This window comes from Rhinopithecus roxellana, chromosome 3 (genome assembly GCF_007565055.1).
Source record: "Rhinopithecus roxellana isolate Shanxi Qingling chromosome 3, ASM756505v1, whole genome shotgun sequence".
Taxonomy (NCBI): domain Eukaryota; kingdom Metazoa; phylum Chordata; class Mammalia; order Primates; family Cercopithecidae; genus Rhinopithecus; species Rhinopithecus roxellana.
In genome coordinates, this window is record NC_044551.1 from 120,973,536 (window position 1) to 120,991,211 (window position 17,676).

The window sequence follows — 17,676 nt, forward strand, 5'->3', positions numbered from 1 at the left end:
CATTCAGGCCCACAGTGAAAGAGGAGATATCTTCAGACAAAAATTGCATAGAAGCTTTCTGAGAAACTACTTGTGATGTTTGCATTCCGTTCAGGGAGTTATACCTCTTTTCTCACAAGGCAGTGTTTGAACACTGTTCCTGTGAAACAATAACTGATATTTCGGAGTGCATTGAGGACTATGGCGAATAGTGAAATATACCGTAATAAAATCGAAGACAAAGCGTTCCAAGAATCTGCTCTCTGATATGTGCATTCACTACATATAATTAATGCTTACTCTACATTGCCCAGTTTCAAAACTCTGTCTTTCAAAAGTCTGTGAAGGGATATTTAGTGACACTCAGATGCTTTTGGTGAGTGAGGAAACGTCTTCCGATGAAACCTGCAGAGAAAAGTTCTGAGGAACTACTTTGCAATGTGTGTATTCGTCTCATAGAGTTAAACCATTCTTTGGATTGAGCACTTGAAATCACTGTTTTGTGGCATCTGAGGAAGGACATTTGGGAACGATCATTAGAATATGGTGAAAAAAATATCTTCAGGTAAAATCCAGAAGAAGATTTCTGTGAATCTGCTCTGTGTCGTCTTAATTTTTCTCACTCAGATAAGCCTCTCTTTCATTGAGCAGTTTTCTAGCCCTTTGTGTGTTTAGCATGTGATGGGATATTCGGGAGCACTTTGAGGCTAACAGTGAAAGAGGAAATATGTTCAGACCGAAACTGGAGAGAAGCTTTCCAAGGAACTGCTTTGTGACGTGTGCATTCCAGTCACAGTGTTATACCTCTTTTCTCGAACAACGTTGGGGAAATCCTTTTGAAGAAACAGATACCAAGTGATATTTGGGAGCATGTTGATGCTGATGGTGAAAAGGGAAATAGTCTCAGAAAAAACCTGGAAAGAAGCTTTCTAGGAAACTACTCTGTCATATCTATAATTATCTCACATATATAAAGCTTTCTTTACATTACGCAGCTTGGAAACTCTCATGGACGGATCCACGAAGGGACATTCAGGAGCACATTCTGGACTCTGGTGAAAAAGGAAATACCTTCAAATAAAAACTGGAAAGAAGCTTTCTGTGAATCTGCTTTCTGCTAAGTTTATTCATCTCACATAGATGAGGCTTTCTTTACATTACACAGCTTGGAAACTCCCTCGTGGATGGATCCTTGAAAGGATATTTGGGATCACATTCGGGCCTATGGTGAAAGTGGAAATATCGTCACATAAAAACTGGAGAGAAGCTTTCTGAGAAACTGCTTGGTGATGTGTGCATTTCACTCAGGGTGTTATAACTTTCTTCTCATAAGGCACAGTTTGAACACTGTTATTGTAAAACCAAAACAGTGATATTCAGAACACATTGAAGTTTATGGCAAAAAGTGAAATATCGTCCAATAAAAAACAGAAAGAACCACTCGAATAAACTGCTCTCTGACATGTCCGTTCTTTTCACAGGGTTAAAGCTTACTCTACATTTCCCAGTTTGAAAGTTGATCTTTGAGGTTTCTGCGAAAAGATAGTAGGTGGCAACTGGAGGCCTGTGTGAAGCAAGAAATTGTCTTAAATCGAAAATCGAAGAGAATTTTCTAGGCAACTCTTTTGTGATGTCTACATTCATCTCATAGAGTTAAATCATTCTTTGGACTGAGCAGTTTGAAATCACTGTTTCTGTGGAATCTGAGAAAGGATATTTGGAAACGCTCTTTAGAATATCCTGAAAAATAAATAACCTCAGAGAGAAAGCGGAAGAAAGGTTTCTGTTAAACTGCTCTGTGTCACGTGAATTCTGCTTGCACAGTTAAGCATCTCTTTCTATTGAGTAGTATCATAACTCTGTTTTTGTTTAGTCTGTGAAGGGATATTCTGGAAGGCTTTGAGGCTTACATTGTGAAAGGAAACGTCTTCAGATAGAAACTGGAGAGAAGCTTTCTGAGGAGCTGCTTTGTGATGAGTGCCTTCCCCTCACAGAAATATACCTTTCTTCTGCTAGAGGACTCTGGAATCCCTTTTGGAGAAAAACCTACCAAGAGATATTCGGGAGACGACTATGGTGAAAAAGGAAATATCCTCAGACAAAAACTGGAAAGAACATTTCTTTGAAACTGCTTTGTGTTAGATATATTCATTCGTTTTGTATGGTTAAAACATTAATTATATTACACAGTTTGGAAACTCCGTCATGCACAGATCCGCGAAGGGCCATTCGGGAGCACATTGAGGCCCAAGGTGAAAGAGGATATATCTTCACATAAAAACTGGAGAGAAGTTTTTCTGTGAAGCTAACTTGTGATGTATGCATTCCACTCAGGGAGTTATACCTCTTTTCTCACAAGGCAGTGTTTGAATACTGTTCCTGTGAAACTGAAAAAGTGATATTTCGGAACGCATTGAAAACTATGGCGAATAGTGAAATATACTGAAAGAAAATCGAGGAAGAAGCGTTCCAAGAATCTGCTCTCTTATATGTGCGTTCATTTCACAGAGTTAATGCTTACCCTATGGTGCCCAGTGTCGAAACTCTGTCTTTGAAGTATCTGGGAAAGGATATTTAGTGAGTTTCAGAGGCTTGTGATGAGGAGGAAATGTCTTCCGATGAATCCTGCAGAGAAACGTTCTGAGCAACTGCTTTGTGATGTGTGTATTCATCTCATAGAGTCAAACCATTCTTTGGATTGAGCAGCTTGAAATCACTTTGTTTGTGTAATCTGAGGAAAGACATTCGGAAATGATCCTTAGATTATGGAGAAAGAAATATCCTCAGGAAAAATCCATTAAGAAGCTTTCTGTGAAACTGCTCTGTGTCATCTTAATTCCTCTCGTTCAGTTAAGCCTGTTTTCATTGAGCAGTTTTCTAACCCTGTGTGTGTTTAGTGTGTGATGGGATATTAGGGAGCACTTTGAGGCTTATGGTGAAAAAGGAAATATGTTCACAGCGAAACTGGAGAGAAGCTTTTGGAGGAACTGCTTTGTGACATGTGCATTCCAGTCACCATGTTATACCTCTCTTCTCATACAGTGTCGGCGAAACCCTTTGGGATAAACAGGTACCAAGTGATATTCGGGAGCATGTTGATGCTGAAGGTGGAAAGGGAAATACCCTCAGACAAAAACTGGAAGGATGCTTTCTAGGAAATTACACTGTGATCTCTGTAATCATCACGCATAGATAAAGCTTTCTTTGTATTACGCAGCTTGGAAATTCTCATGGACGCATCCACGAAGGTACCTTAGGGAGCACATTCAGGACAATTGGAAAAAGGAAATATCTTCAGATAAAAACTGGAAAGAAGCTTTCTGTGAATCTCCTTTTTGCTATGTTTATTCATCTCCGATAGATGAAGCTTTCTTTACATTGCAAAGCTTGGAAACTCCCTCGTGGATTGGTCCGCGAAGGGATATTTGGGATCACCTTTGGGCCTATGGTGAAATAGGTAACATAGCCAGATAAAAACTGGAAAGTAGCTTTCTGAGAAACTGCTTGGTGATGTGTACATTCCACTCAGGGAGTTATAACTTTCTTCTCATAAGGCACAGTTTAAGCACTGTTCCTGTAAAACCAAAACAGTGATATTCAGAGCACATTGAAAACTATGGCAAAAAGTGAAATGTCCAATAAAAAACAGAAGGAAGCACTCGAAGAAACTGCTCTCTGACATGTCCGTTCTTTTCACAGGGTTAAATCTTACTCTATATTTCCGAGTTTGAATGTCGAACGTTCAGGTTTCTGCGAAGGGATAGTAACTGGCAACCAGAGGCCTGTGTGAGGCAAGGAAATCTCTTAAATAGAAAATCGGAGGGAAGCTTTCTGCACAACTCTTTTGTGATGTTTGTATTCATCTCATGGAGTTAAAACATTCTTTAGATTGAGAAGTTTGAAATCACTGTTTCTGTGGAATCTAAGAAAGGACATTTGGAAAGGCTCTTTAGAATATCCTGAAAAAAAATAACCTCACGGAGAAACCAGAGGAAGCTTTCTGTGAAACTGCTCTGTGTCACGTGAATTCTGCTCACACAGTTAAGCTTCTCTTTTCATTGAGCTGTATCATAACACTGTTTTTGTTTAATCTATGAAGGGATACTCTGGAGGGTTTGAGGCTTACAGTGAGAAAGGAAACATCTTCACATAGAAAGTGGAGAGAAGCTTTCTGAGGAGCTATTTTGTTACGTGTGCATTCCACTCACAGAAATTACCTCTCTTTTCCTAGAGGATTAGGGAATTCCCTTTGGAGAAAAAGCTACCAAGAGATATTCGTGAGTATAGCGAAGACTATGGTGAAAAAGGAAATATCCTCAGCCAAAAACTGGAAAGATTTATGTGAAACTGCTTTGTGTTAGATATATTTATTAGTCTCGCATAGTTAAAACTTTAATTATATTATGCAGTTTGGAAACTCTATCATGCACAGATCCACGAAGGGACTTACTTGAGCACATTCAGGTTATGGTGAAAGAGGAGATATATTCAGATAAAAACTGGATGGAAGGTTTCTGAGAATGTACTTTGTGATGTATGAATTCCACTCAGGATGTTATACCTCTTTTCTCACAAGGCAGTGTTTGAACACTGTTCCTGTTAAACCGAAAATGTGATATTTTGGAATGCTTTGAGGACTATGGCGAGTAGTGAAATATACTGAAATGAAGTCGAGGAAGATGCGTTCCAAGAATCTGCTGTCTGATATGTGCGTTCACTTCACAGAGTTAATGCTTACTCTATCTTGCCCAGTTTCGAAACTCTGTCTTTGAGGAAAGTGTGAAGCGATATTTAGTGATGCTCGGAGACTTTTGATGAGCGAGTAATCTTCTTCTGATGAAACCTGCAGAGAAATGTTCTGAGCAATTGCTATGCGATGTGTGTATTTGTCGCCTAGAGTTAAACCATTCTTTGGATTGAGTAGCTTGAAATCACTGTTTTTGTGGAATCAGAGGAAGGACCTTTGGGAACAATCCTTAGATTACAGAGAAAGAAATATCCTCAGGAAAAATCCAGAAGGAAGCTTTCTGTGAAACCGCTTTGTGTCATCTTAATTCCTCTCACTCAGATAAGCCTCTCTTTTCATTGAGGCATTTACTAGCCCTGAGTATGTTTAGCATGTGATGGGATATTTCGGAGCACTTTGAGGCTTATGGTGAAAAAGGAAATATGTTCAGACCGAAACTGGAGAGAAGCTTTCGCAGGAACTGCTTTGTGACGTGTGCATTCCAGTCACAGTGTTATACATCTCTTCTCATACAGCATCGGGGAAACCCTTTTGGAGAAACAGGTACCAAGTGATATTTGGGAACATGTTGATGCCGAAGGTGAAAAGGGAAATAGCCGCAGCAAAAACTGGAAGGATGCTTTCTAGGAAACTACTCTGTGATATGTGTAATCACCTCACATAGATAAAGCTTTCTTTACATTACGCAGCTTGGAAATTCTCATGGATGAATCAACGAAGGGACCTTCGGGAGCACTTTCTGGAATAGAGTGAAAAAGGAAATATCTTCAGATAAAAACTAGAAAGAAGCTTTCTGTGAATCTGCTTTCTGCTATGTTTATTCATCTCACATAGATGAAGCTTTCTTTACATTACGCAGCTTGGAACCTCCCTCGTGGATGGATCCGCGAAGGGATATTTGGGATCACATTCGGGCCTATGGTGAAATAGGAAATGGAGTCATATAAAACTGGAGAGAAGCTTTCTGAGAAACAGCTGGATGAAGTGTGCATTCCACTCAGGGCGTTATAACTTTCTTCCCATAAGGCACAGTTTGAACACTGTTCTTGTAAAACCAAAAAAGTGATATTCGGAGCACATTGAAAACTATGGCAAAAAGTGAAATGTCATCCAATAAAAAACAGAAAGAAGCACTCGAAGAAAATGCTCTCTGACATGTCCATTCTCTTCACAGGGTTAATTTTTTTTTTTTTTTTTTGATACGGAGTCTCGCTCTGTTGCCCAGGCTGGAGTGCAGTGGCCGGATTTCAGCTCAATGCAAGCTCCACCTCCCATGTTAACGACATTCTCCTGCCTCAGCCTCACGAGTAGCTGGGACTACAGGCGCCCGCCACCTCGCCCGGCTAGTTTTTTGTATTTTTAGTAGAGACGGGTTTCACCATTTTAGCCAGGATGGTCTCAATCTCCTGACATCGTGATCCGCCCGTCTCGGCCTCCCAAAGTGCTGGGATTACAGGCTTGAGCCACCGCACCCGGCCTTCACAGGGTTAAAACTTACTCTACATTTCCCAGTTTGAAAGTCGGTCTTAGACGATTCTGTGAAGGTATAGTAACTGGAGACTGGAGGCCTGTGTGAGGCAAGGAAATGTCTTCCATCGAAAATCGGAGAGAAGCTTTCTGCGCAACTCTTTTGTGATGTTTGTATTCATCTCATAGAGTTAAATCTTTCTTTGTATTGAGCAGTTTGAAATCACTGTTCCAGAGGGGGCGGAGCAAGATGGCCGAATAGGAACAACTCCAGTCTCCAACTCCCAGCGCGAGCGACACAGAAGACCGGTGATTTCTGCATTTTCAACTGAGGTACTGGGGTCATCTCACTAGGGAGTGCCGGACAATCGGTGCTGGTCAGCTGCTGCAGCCTGACCAGCGAGAGCTGAAGCAGGGCGAGGCATCGCCTCACCTGGAAGCGCAAGGGGGAAGGGGATCCGTTTTCCTAGCCAGGGGAACTGAGACACACAACACCTGGAAAATCGGGTAACTCCCACCCCAATACTGCGCTGTAAGCATACAGGCATTCCAGGAGAATATATCCCACACCTGGCCGGGAGGGTCCCACGCCCACGAAGCCTCCCTCACTGCTAACACAGCAGTCTGCCGCGATCTATCCGCAAGGCAGCAGCGAGGCTGGGGGAGGGGCGCCCGCCATTGCTGAGGCTTAAGTAGGTAAACAAAGCCGCTGGGAAGCTCGAACTGGGTGGAGCTCACAGCAGCTCAAGGAAGCCTGCCTGTCTCTGTAGTCTCCACCTCTGGGGACAGCGCACAGCTGAAGACCAACAGGGGAAGTAGCGGGAGCCGGTGCAGACGCGAACGACTCTGTCTGACAGCTTTGGGGAGAGCCGCGGATCTCCCAACGCGGAGGTTGAGATCTGAGAACGGACAGACTGCCTGCTCAGGTGTGTCCCTGACCCCTGAGTAGCCTAGCTGGGAGAAATCCCCCACTAGGGGCAGTCTGACACCCCACACCTCACAGGGTGGAGTACACCCCTGAGAGGACACTTCCAAAGGAAGAATCAGACAGGTACACTCGCTGTTCAGCAATATTCTATCTTCGGCAACCTCTGCTGCTGATACCCAGGCAAACAGGGTCTGGAGTGGACCTCAAGCAATCTCCAACAGACCAACAGAGAGTCCTTCTGACTGTCAGAAGGAAAACTATCAAACAGGAAGGACACCTATACCAAAACCCCATCAGTTCGTCACCACCATCAAAGACCAGAGACAGATAAAACCACAAAGATGGGGAAGAAGCAGGGCAGAAAAGCTGGAAATTCAAAAAATAAGAGCGCATCTCCCCCTGCAAAGGAGCGCAGCCCATCACCAGCAACGGATCAAAGCTGGTCAGAGAATGACTTGGACGAGAGGAGAGAAGAAGGCTTCAGTCCATCAAACTTATCAGAGCTAAAGGAGGAATTACGTACCCAGCGCAAAGAAACTAAAAATCTTGAAAAAAGAGTGGAAGAATTGACAGCTAGACTCATTAATGCAGAGAAGATCATAAACGAAATGACAGAGATGAAAACCATGACACGAGAAATACGTGACAAATGCACAAGCTTCAGTAACCGACTCGATCAACTGGAAGAAAGAGTATCAGCGATTGAAGATCAAATGAATGAAATGAAGCGAGAAGAGAAACCAAAAGAAAAAAGAAGAAAAAGAAATGAGCAAAGCCTGCAAGAAGTATGGGATTACGTAAAAAGACCAAATCTACGTCTGATTGGGGTGCCTGAAAGTGAGGGGGAAAATGGAACCAAGTTGGAAAACACTCTTCAGGATATCATCCAGGAGAACTTCCCCAACCTAGTAGGGCAGGCCAACATTCAAATTCAGGAAATACAGAGAACGCCACAAAGATACTCCTCCAGAAGAGCAACTCCAAGACACATAATTGCCAGATTCACCAAAGTTGAAATGAAGGAAAAAATCTTAAGGGCAGCCAGAGAGAAAGGTCGGGTCACCCACAAAGGGAAGCCCATCAGGCTAACAGCAGATCTCTCGGCAGAAACTCTACAAGCCAGAAGAGAGTGGGGGCCAATATTCAACGTTCTTAAAGAAAAGAATTTTAAACCCAGAATTTCATATCCAGCCAAACTAAGTTTCATAAGTGAAGGAGAAATAAAATCCTTTACAGATAAGCAAATGCTTAGAGATTTTGTCACCACCAGGCCTGCCTTACAAGAGACCCTGAAGGAAGCCCTAAACATGGAAAGGAACAACCGGTACCAGCCATCGCAAAAACTTGGCAAAATGTAAAGACCATCGAGGCTAGGAAGAAACTGCATCAACTAACGAGCAAAATAACCAGTTAATATCATAATGGCAGGATCAAGTTCACACATAACAATATTAACCTTAAATGTTAATGGACTAAATGCTCCAATTAAAAGACACAGACTGGCAAACTGGATAAAGAGTCAAGACCCATCAGTCTGCTGTATTCAGGAGACCCATCTCACATGCAGAGACATACATAGGCTCAAAATAAAGGGATGGAGGAAGATCTACCAAGCAAATGGAGAACAAAAAAAAGCAGGGGTTGCAATCCTAGTCTCTGATAAAACAGACTTTAAACCATCAAAGATCAAAAGAGACAAAGAAGGCCATTACATAATGGTAAAGGGATCAATTCAACAGGAAGAGCTAACTCTCCTAAATATATATGCACCCAATACAGGAGCACCCAGATTCATAAAGCAAGTCCTTAGAGACTTACAAAGAGACTTAGACTCCCATACAATAATAATGGGGGACTTCAACACTCCGCTGTCAACATTAGACAGATCAACGAGACAGAAAGTTAACAAGGATATCCAGGAATTGAACTCATCTCTGCACCAAGCGGACCTAATAGACATCTATAGAACTCTCCACCCCAAATCAACAGAATATACATTCTTCTCAGCACCACATCGCACTTATTCCAAAATTGACCACATAATTGGAAGTAAAGTACTCCTCAGCAAATGTAAAAGAACAGAAATTATAACAAACTGTCTCTCAGACCACAGTGCAATCAAACTAGAACTCAGGACTAAGAAACTCAATCAAAACCGCTCTACTACATGGAAACTGAACAACCTGCTCCTGAATGACTACTGGGTACATAACGAAATGAAAGCGGAAATAAAGATGTTCTTTGAAACCAATGAGAACAAAGATACAACATACCAGAATCTCTGGGACACATTTAAAGCAGTGTGTAGAGGGAAATTTATAGCACTAAATGCCCACAAGAGAAAGCAGGAAAGATCTAAAATTGACACTCTAACATCACAATTAAAAGAACTAGAGAGGCAAGAGCAATCACATTCAAAAGCTAGCAGAAGGCAAGAAATAACTAAGATCAGAGCAGAACTGAAGGAGATAGAGACACAAAAAACCCTCCAAAAAATCAATGAATCCAGGAGTTGGTTTTTTGAAAAGATCAACAAAATTGACAGACCGCTAGCAAGGCTAATAAAGAAAAAAAGAGAGAGGAATCAAATAGATGCAATAAAAAATGATAAAGGGGATATCACCACTGACCCCACAGAAATACAAACTACCATCAGAGAATACTATAAACGCCTCTACGCAAATCAACTAGAAAATCTAGAAGAAATGGATAATTTCCTGGACACTTACACTCTCCCAAGGCTAAACCAGGAAGAAGTTGAATCCCTGAATAGACCAATAGCAGGCTCTGAAATTGAGGCAACAATTAATAGCCTACCCACCAAAAAAAGTCCAGGACCAGATGGATTCACAGCTGAATTCTACCAGAGGTACAAGGAGGAGCTGGTACCATTCCTTCTGAAACTATTCCAATCAATAGAAAAAGAGGGAATCCTCCCTAACTCATTTTATGAGGCCAACATCATCCTGATACCAAAGCCTGGCAGAGACACAACAAAAAAAGAGAATTTTAGACCAATATCCCTGATGAACATTGATGCAAAAATCCTCAATAAAATACTGGCAAACCGGATTCAGTAGCACATCAAAAAGCTTATCCACCATGATCAAGTGGGCTTCATCCCTGGGATGCAAGGCTGGTTCAACATTCGCAAATCAATAAACGTAATCCAGCATATAAACAGAACCAAAGACAAGAACCACATGATTGTCTCAATAGATGCAGAAAAGGCTTTTGACAAAATTCAACAGCCCTTCATGCTAAAAACGCTCAATAAATTCGGTATTGATGGAACGTACCTCAAAATAATAAGAGCTATTTATGACAAACCCACAGCCAATATCATACTGAATGGGCAAAAACTGGAAAAATTCCCTTTGAAAACTGGCACAAGACAGGGATGCCCTCTCTCACCACTCCTATTCAACATAGTGTTGGAAGTTCTGGCTAGGGCAATCAGGCAAGAGAAAGAAATCAAGGGTATCCAGTTAGGAAAAGAAGAAGTCAAATTGTCCCTGTTTGCAGATGACATGATTGTATATTTAGAAAACCCCATCGTCTCAGCCCAAAATCTCCTTAAGCTGATAAGCAACTTCAGCAAAGTCTCAGGACACAAAATTAATGTGCAAAAATCACAAGCATTCTTATACACCAGCAACAGACAAGCAGAGAGCCAAATCAGGAATGAACTTCCATTCACAATTGCTTCAAAGAGAATAAAATACCTAGGAATCCAGCTTACAAGGGATGTAAAGGACCTCTTCAAGGAGAACTACAAACCACTGCTCAGTGAAATCAAAGAGGACACAAACAAATGGAAGAACATACCATGCTCATGGATAGGAAGAATCAATATCGTGAAAATGGCCATACTCCCCAAGGTTATTTATAGATTCAATGCCATCCCCATCAAGCTACCAATGACTTTCTTCACGGAATTGGAAAAAACTGCTTTAAAGTTCATATGGAACCAAAAAAGAGCCCGCATTGCCAAGACAATCCTAAGTCAAAAGGACAAAGCTGGAGGCGTCACGCTACCTGACTTCAAACTATACTACAAGGCTACAGTAACCAAAACAGCATGGTACTGGTACCAAAACAGAGATATAGACCAATGGAACAGAACAGAGTCCTCAGAAATAATACCGCACATCTACAGCCATCTGATCTTTGACAAACCTGAGAGAAACAAGAAATGGGGAAAGGATTCCCTATTTAATAAATGGTGCTGGGAAAATTGGCTAGCCATAAGTAGAAAGCTGAAACTGGATCCTTTCCTTACCCCTTATACGAAGATTAATTCAAGATGGATTAGAGACTTAAATGTTAGACCTAATACCATAAAAACCCTAGAAGAAAATCTAGGTAGTACCATTCAGGACATAGGCATGGGCAAGGACTTCATGTCTAAAACACCAAAAGCAACGGCAGCAAAAGCCATAATTGACAAATGGGATCTAATTAAACTAAAGAGCTTTTGCACAGCAAAAGAAACTACCATCAGAGTGAACAGGCAACCTACAGAATGGGAGAAAATTTTTGCAACCTACTCATCTGACAAAGGGCTAATATCCAGAATCTACAAAGAACTCAAACAAATATACGAGAAAAAAACAAACAACCCCATCAAAAAGTGGGGAAAGGATATGAACAGACATTTCTCAAAAGAAGATATTCATACAGCCAACAGACACATGAAAAAATGCTCATCATCACTGGCCATCAGAGAAATGCAAATCAAAACCACAATGAGATACCATCTCACACCAGTTAGAATGGCAACCATTAAGAAGTCAGGAAACAACAGGTGTTGGAGAGGATGTGGAGAAATAGGAACACTTTTACACTGTTGGTGGGATTGTAAACTAGTTCAACCATTATGGAAAACAGTATGGCAATTCCTCAAGGATCTAGAACTAGATGTACCATATGACCCAGCCATCCCACTACTGGGTATATACCCAAAGGATTATAAATTAGTCTACTACAAAGACACATGTACACGTATGTTTATTGCGGCACTATTCACAATAGCAAAGACTTGGAATCAACCCAAATGTCCATCTGTGACAGACTGGATTAAGAAAATGTGGCACATATACACCATGGAATACTATGCAGCCATAAAAAAGGATGAGTTTGCGTCCTTTGTAGGGACATGGATGCAGCTGGAAACCATCATTCTTAGCAAACTATCACAAGAAGAGAAAACCAAACACCGCATGTTCTCACTCATAGGTGGGAACTGAACAATGAGATCACTTGGACTCGGGAAGGGGAACATCACACACTGGGGTCTATCATGGGGAGGGGGGAGGGGGGAGGAGGGAGGGATTGCATTGGGGAGTTATACATGATATAAATGATGAATTGATGGGTGCTGACGAGTTGATGGGTGCAGCACACCAACATGGCATAAGTATACATATGTAACAAACCTGCACGTTATGCACATGTACCCTAGAACTTAAAGTATAATAAAAAAAAAAAAAAAAAAAAAAAAGAAATCACTGTTCCAGTGGAATATCAGAAAGGACATTTGGAAATGCTCTATAGAATATCCTGAAAAATAAATAATCTCAGAGAAAAACCAGAAGGAAGCTGTCTGTGAAACTGTTCTGTGTCACGTGAATTCCGCTCACACAGTTAAGCTTCTCTATTCATTGAGTTGTATAATTACACTGTTCTTGTTTAGTCTGCGGAGGGATATTCTGCAGGGCTTTGAAGCCTACAGTGAGAAAGGAAACGTCTTTAGATAGAAACTGGAGAGAAGCTTTCTGAGGAGCTGCTTTGTGACGTGTGCATTCCACTCACAGAAATATACCTTTCTTCTCCTAGAGGATTCTGGAATCCCTTTTGGAGAAAAAGCTACCAAGAGATATTCGGAGCTATTGCGGCGACTATGGTGAAAAAGGAAATATCCTCACACAAAATCTGGAAAGAAGATTCCTGTGAAACTGCTTTGAGTTAGTTATATTTATTCATCTCACATAGATAGAATTTTAATTATATTACGCAGTTTGTAAACTCTGTCATGCACAGTTCCGCGAAGGGACATTCGGGAGCACATTCAGGCCTATGGTGAAAGAGGAGATATCTTCAGATAAAAACTGGATAGAAACTTTCTGAGAAACTACTTTTTGATGTATGCATTCCACTCAGGGAGTTATACCTCTTTTCTCACAAGGCACTGCTTGAACACTGATCCTCTGAAACCGAAAAAGTGATATTTCAGAACTCTTTGAGGACTATGGCGAATAGTGAAATATACTGAAATAAAATCAAGGAAGAAGCGTTCCAAGAATCTACTCTCTGATACGTGCCTTCACTTCACAGGGTTAATGCTTTCTCTATGTTGTCAGTTTAGAAACTCTGTCTTTGAAGGATCTGTGAAGGGATATTTAGTGACGCTCGGTGCCTTGTGGTGAGCGAGGAAACGTGTTCCAATGAAACCTGCAGAGAAACGTTCTGGGCAAGTGCTTTGTGATGTGTGTATTCGTCTCATAGCATTAAACCATTCTTTTTATTGAGTAGCTTGAAATCACTGTTTCTGTGGAATCTGAGGAAGGAAATTTGTGAATGATCCTTAGAATATGGAGAAAGAAATATCCTCAGGTAAAATCCAGCAGGAAGCTTTCTGTGAAACTCCTCTGTGCGGTCTTAATTCCTCTCACTCAGATAAGCCTCTCTTTTCATTGAGCAGTTTTCTAGCCCTTCGTATGTTTAGCGCGTGATGGGATATTTGGGAGCACTTTGAAGCTAACAGTGAAAAAGGAAATATGTTCAGACCAAAACTGGAGAGACACTTTCCGAGGAACTGCTTTGTGACGTGTGCATTCCAGTCACAGTGTTATACCTCTCTTCCCATACAACGTCAGGGAAACCCTTTTGGAGAAACAGGTACCAAGTGATATTTGGGAGCATGTTGATGCCGATGGTGAAAAGGGAAATAACCTCAGACAAAAACTGGAAAGAATCTCTCTAGGAAACTACTCTGTGATATGTGTAATCATCTCACATAGATAAAACTTTCTTTATATTACGCAGCTTGGAAACTGTCATGGATGGATCCATGAAGGGACCTTCGAGAGCACGTTGAGGACTATGGGGAAAATGGAAACATCCTCAGAAATAAACTGGAAAGAAGCTTTCTGTAAATCTGCTTTTGGCTATGTTCAATCATCCCACATACCTGAAGGTTTCTTTACATTGCACAGCTTGGAAACTCCCTCATGGATGTATCCGCGATCGGATATTTGGGATCACATTCGGGCCTACGTTGAACTAGGAAATATAGTCAGATAAAAACTGGAGAGAAGTTTTCTGAGAAACTGCTTGGTGATTTGTGCATTCCATTCAGGCAGCTATAACTTTCTTCTCATAAGGCACAGTTGGAACTCTATTCCTGTAAAACCAAAAGAGTGATATTCTGAGCACATTGTAGACTACGGCAAAAAGTCAAATGTCGCCCAATAAAAAAAGCTGTTCTCTGACATGTCCACTATTTTCACAGGGTTAAAGCTTCCTCTACATTCCCAGTTTGAAATACCATCTTTGAGGTTCTTACGAAGGGATAGTAAGTGGCAACCGGAATCCTGTGTTGAACAAGGAAATGTGTTCCATCGAAAATCGGAGAGAATCTTTCCGTGCAACCCTTTTGTGATGTTTGTGTTCATCTCATCGTGTTATATGATTCTTTGGATTGAGCAGTTTGAAATCACTTTTTCTGTGGAATCTCAGAAGGGACATCTGGAAACGCTCTTTAGAATATCCTGAAAAAGAAGTAACCTCAGAGAAAACCAGAAGGAAGCTTTCTGTGAAACTCCTCTGTGTCACGTGAATTCTGCTCACACAGTTAACCTTCTCTTTTTATAGAGCAGTATCATAACACTGTTTTTATTTAGACTGCAAAGGGTTATTCTGGAACACTTCGAGGCTTATGGTGAGAAAGGAAACGTCTTTAAATAGAAACTGGAGAGACGCTTTCTGAGGAACTGCTTTGTGACATGTGCGTTCCACTCACAGAAATATACCCTTCTTCTCATATAGGATTCCGGAATCCCTTTTGGAGAAAAAGCTACCAAGAGACATTCGCGAGTATAGGGAGGGCTATGGTGGAAAAGGAAATATCCTCAGAGAAAAACTGGAAAGAAAATTTCTGTGAAACCGCTTTGTGTTAGATATATTTATTCATCTTGCATAGTTAAAACTTTTCTTATGTTACACATTTTGGAAACTCCTTAAGGCACGGATCCCCGAAGGGACATTCGGGAGCACATTCAGGCCTATGGTGAAAGAGGAGATATCTTCAGATAAAAACTGGAAAGAAGCTTTCTGAGAAACTACTTTGTGATGTATGCATTCCACTGAGGGAGTGATACCTATTTTCTCACAAGGCAGTGTTTGAATGCTGTACTTGTGAAACCGAAAAAGTGATATTTCGGTTCACATTGAGGACTATGGCGAATAGTGAAATATACTGAAATAAAATCGAGGAAGAAGCATTCCAAGATTCTGCTTTATGATATGTGCTTTCACTTCACAGTGTTAATGCTTGCTCTATGATGCCGAGTTTTGAAAATCTGTCTTTGAAGAATCTGCAAAAGGATATTTAGTGACGCCCAGAAGCTTGTGGTGAGCAAAGTAACGTCTTCCGATAAAACTTGGAGAGAAACGTTATGAGCAACTGCTTTGCGATGTGTGTATTCATCTCATAGCGTTAAACCATTCTTTGGATTGAGCAGCTTGAAATCACTCTTTTTGTGGAATCTGAGGAAGGACATTTAGGAACGATCTTTAGAATATGGAGAAAGAAATATCTTCAGGTAAATCCAGAAGGAAGCTTTCTGTGAAACTGCTCTGTGTCATCTTATTTCCTCTCACTCAGATAAGCCTCTCTTTTCATTGAGCAGCTTTCTAGCCCTGTGTGTGTTAAGCGTGTGATGGGATATTTGGAAGCACTTTGAGGCTAACGATGAAAAAGGAAATATGTTCAGACGAAAACTGCAGAGAAGCTTTCTGAGGAACTGCTTTGTGACGTGTGAATTCCAGTCACAGTGTTGTACCTCTCTTCACATACAGCATTGGGGAAACCCTTTTGGAGAAACAGGTACGAAGTGATATTTGGGAGCATGTTGATGCCGATGGTGAAAAGGGAAATAGCCTCAGACAAAAAATGGAAAGAAGCTTTCTAGGAAACTACTCTGTGATATGTGTAATCATCTCTCATAGATAAAGCTTTCCTTACATTACTCAGTATGGAAACTGTCATGGACGGATCCATGAAGGGACCTTCTGGAGCACTTTCTGGACTATGGTGAGAAAGGAAATATCTTCAGATAAAAACTGAAAAGAAGCTTTCTGTGAATCGGCTATTTGCTATGTTTATTCATCTCAAATACATGAAGCTTTCTTTACATTACACAGCTTGGAAACTCCCTCATGGATGGATCCGTGAAAGGATATTTGAGAACACATTCAGGCCTATGGTGAAATAGGAAATATATTCAGATAAAAACTGGAGAGAAGTTTCTGAGAAACTGCTCCATGATGTGTGTATTCCACTCAGGGAGTTATAACTTTCTTCTCATTATGCACAGTTTGAACACTCTTCCTGTAAAACCAAAAGAGTAATATTCGGATCACCTTGAAGACTAGGGCAAAAAGTGAAATGTCGTCCATATAAAACAGAGAGAAGCACTCGAGAAAACTGCTCTCCTGCAGGTCCATACTTATCAGTGTTAAAACTTACTCTACATTTCCCAGTTTGAAAGTCGGTCTTTGAGGGTTCTGCAAAGGGATAGTAATTGGCGACCGGAGGCCTGTGTGAGGCAAGGAAATGTCTTCCATCAAAATTTGGAGAGAAGCTTTTTGCGCAACTCTCTTGTGATTTTTGTATTCATCTCATAACATTAAATCATTCTTTGGATTGAATAACCTCAGAGAGAACCAGAAGGAAGCTTTCTGTGAACCTGCTCTGTGTCACGTGAATTCCGCTCACACAGTTAAGCTTCTCTTTTCATTGAGCTGTATCATAACACTGTTTTTGCTTAGTCTGCGAAGGGATACTTGTTTGGACAAACGGAGGCAAGATGGCGCTGTTCCGGTTTCTTCACCGTCAACTTTCCTGTGCCCGGGAAAGACACGGGTCGACTGTGCAGGCGCAACCCGACCTCCGACGGGGAAGAACCGGAACCCGCCTAGCCACGCCTACCGACCCGCCCCCGACCCGCCTATGTCCCGCCCACTGACCTCCCACTCCCAGGCCCAGGACATAAAAGCCGCTCCCGGCGGGCGCACGGTGCGAACTTCCTCGGCCCCTCCTCGTGCGCGGGACCCAGGAACCTCATCCAAGAACGCCGGAGCGAACTTCCTTGGCCCCTCCTCATGTGCGGGACCCAGGAACCTAGCCTGAGAATGCCAGAGCAACTTCGTTGGCCTCCACCGCTGGAGACCTGTGAACCTCGCTCCCTCCTTCACATTGGCTTGTAAATAAAGTTTCTTTTGCCTTGCCTACTTGCCTTTTCTCTGACATTTGCTCTGGGGATCGCATTAA